The sequence below is a fragment of the Salmo salar genome, chromosome ssa01 (genome assembly GCF_905237065.1).
Source record: "Salmo salar chromosome ssa01, Ssal_v3.1, whole genome shotgun sequence".
NCBI lineage: Eukaryota > Metazoa > Chordata > Actinopteri > Salmoniformes > Salmonidae > Salmo > Salmo salar.
The window spans coordinates 26,162,680-26,165,903 of NC_059442.1; the positions used below are offsets into that span (position 1 = coordinate 26,162,680).

A 3,224-nucleotide genomic window follows, 5' to 3' on the forward strand; every position below is an offset into this window, starting at 1 on the left:
CTCTCAATGAGGACAGAGTTCAAAATCTGTCATCATTGTAAAAAATATCCCGACCTACGGTTTGCAATGTTCAGAGTCTGCAAGAAGAGCCCTGTGGCTTCATGCTATTCGGTGTGGGAGGTGGGAGGTGTCCAAGTAGGCTACACATAGCTATGTGTGTGGAAAACAGGATTATTTGGGAAATCCTTCTTCTTGCAAAGCATGTAAATGTTTTAACTGTACTCAATGATGAAACGCAGGTTGCTGTGCTCTGTGCCTGTGTGTGAGTGAATGAGTGAGTGCACATGTGGGGGGAGGGGGACATTTCCAGAGAGCGAGAGAAAGTGAGTGGAAGATGAGTGGAGTGAAGTTTTGAGTTTCAACTTCCTTCATTGGTGGTATTTGTATTTTTTTTTATCAAACTTGGTCCGTGATTGGGCTACGAGATGGTTATGTTTAGATTGGATACATCTTTTTTCAAACTTTCACTTCCCCTTTCGATTTCTGCGTTAACAAAAGACAGGAGATTTTCTGTTTGCACAATCCACTTTTAGACTTTCATCCGAGTATGGCAGGTAAACTAAGCTTTACACTTTAAATACATAGTTAATGTCATATGTTGCTGAGATCAACTGGGTAACATTGTCTTTCATTTGTGTGTAATGTATCATAGCAATGTAAAAGGGAAAGAACGCACTCAACTCTCATGAGTGCTTTTTTAAATTGTTGTTGTATCGTAGCAAGTAGCATGTTCCACTTGTTTGTGTGAATGTGATAGCGATGTGTGCGCCACTCATATAATATTGGCACTGAAATGAAAGAGCTTAAAAGTTTAAGACTTGTTGTAAAGTACTTCTAAAGTACTAGTAGTAAAAATATTTGGTCACACTTTATTTGGAATGTCCCATATAGATGTTCATACTATCAACAAAGGTTAAGGTTAGAATTAGGGATGGGTTAGGGTTAAGTTTAGGGTTAGGGTAAGGATTAAGGTTAGGGTTAGGGGATAGTTAGTTGAAATGTTGTTGACAGTTATTGAACATCTTCTGAAAATCTACAAACCATCTACTTGGGACTATTCAAATAAATTGTTCCAAAAAATTCCTCTATGTTTGTTCTACACAATGACTGAGTTCGTGCCCAAATACATTGCAGACAAGTCCGATATTACAATGCCTGGATGGGTGCTGTTTTTAACAGCTAACCACAAAATTTGATTTAACAATCTGTTGCCGGACTGCACAGTTGATGACGTGGCGACGTAGTACACAACCATTGGTTTATGGAATGCAGTATAGTTGGGCAGGAAATCAACCACTATATAGTATTTCAATGTGAACGTGCTACTGAATGCAGCCCTGATTTTTTATTTGTCCAAACTCCTTTACTGTATAATAACCATTCTTTCTTATTTTTTTCTCTCTCTTTCTGAGCAGCCCAACAACTAAAACTGGCAAGGTGGCAGATAGTGAATGATTTGAATGAGCCTAATATCATGGCCATATGTGACAATTTACTACAAAACAATGTGATCAATACATTTGAGAGGGACTCCATAACACATAGGATGCTAGACAGGGCAGATAAGGCACGAAAACTTGTGGACACTGTTATCTGCAAAGGTAACAACGCCTCCACAGTAATGATACAAGCACTGATGCAAGTTGACCAACACCTCTACAATGAGATCGAGAGAAACCTTGCGCTGGCCAATCACACTGGAGTCCAGGCTGGTGCTCAGGGTGCTCCGGGTGCACCACCAAGTAAGGCCAAAGGAAGTTGGAGAAACTGTGAAACTATCCAAAATGGTGTCCTTGTCATCCACAGTAGTGGTTAGCTATACCTATTTCTTTACCCTCATAAGTATCTCTGTAGACATTAACGTGGGCACCACCATCATTTTAACCAGCCCACTACTTTATTAAGAGCCAATGTGCAATTTCTAACACTTTTATGACTGCAATTTGAATGAGTTCTACATTTTTCTTCTTACAGATTACGATGATGTGATATGAGAATGACTGAAGAGAAAGACAACAGAAGTCACAATTTTGTGCTTGGACTCCAGACGACCAGATGACAATGGTGTTGTTTCAGAAACTAACAGTATCTTGATAATGGCAGTGCTACCGTTGGGCTGAAATGTTGGTGGTTTACTCAATAAATCACTGGGAGCTTATATGTACATAGAGTGTGCGACTCTCTTTTATATTTATTCAGGGGTTTATTCAGGAGGTTTATTCAGTGACAATAAAATTGGGGCTCGGTAAGACTTTACTGTAGGTGTCCTTATGTATGCATTCATAAAACCTTTATAACGTCTATATAATACATTATAACACTTGTCATAAGTTGTCATAAGTAGTTTTAAATAGTTATGAGTAATAACATAAGATGTTATTAAACTAGTTATAATGGGAGTTATAGATCAGTGGTTCCCAAACTGTGGGGTGGGACCCACTTGTGGGTCGCGGCATGGGTCCAGGTGGGCCACGAGATCACAGTTTGGTGCATTGCAACAACAACAACAACAACAAAAAAATACTTTTTATAATAGCCTATGATCTTTGAGAACTTACAATCACCTAAATAAAAGCTACAGTAGATCAAAGGTAAAAGTAAGACAGTATAGTGGGGGTACGCCGTACCGGTAAAACATGAGCCGATCACAATAATTAACACAAAATGCCAAGAAAACTAAAGGCTATTACACTATTATGTATTCTTCCCGCATGTAAGCTACATGAAACATTTGCAATTTGACTTGAAACCAGGTGGAATACGCACCAAATTGCGTTGTGGTTCTACGAGAACACTTACATTTTGCCAAGGCGGAGATGAATGGCCAAGACCTAGATGCACAGCCAAGGTTGAGAAGCGTGTGGGCAGCAGTGGACGCATCAATTCAAGCTACAAGTGTAGGCCTAATGACAATCGCAGTATTTTATTATAATACACATTTTGGTGTTTTGTAACAAATGTCTCTTTCCATTCATCAAATTGCTTGGATAATGTTAAAGTGGAATTATGTTTTTAGAAAGGTTTACAAATGAAAAGATGTCTTGAGTTAGTAAGTATTCAACCCCTTTCTTATGGCAAGCCTAAATAAGTTCAGTAGTAAAAATTTGGTTAACAAGTCGCAATACGTTGCATGGACTTATTGTGTGCAATAATAGTGTAAAATATTTTTTGGAATGACTACCTCAGCTATGTACCCCTCACATACAATGATCTGTAAGGTCCCT

At 38.7% G+C, this 3,224-nt stretch overlaps 1 long non-coding RNA gene across 1 annotated transcript; it reads left to right on the forward strand.

Moving 5' to 3' along the window:
- Positions 1-273: 273 nt before the first annotated feature.
- Positions 274-2,164, forward strand: LOC106587605 (uncharacterized). Its single transcript, XR_001324475.2, has 3 exons — positions 274-554; positions 1,416-1,742; positions 1,975-2,164. It is a non-coding gene; the product is annotated as an uncharacterized lncRNA (long non-coding RNA).
- Positions 2,165-3,224: the final 1,060 nt, after the last annotated feature.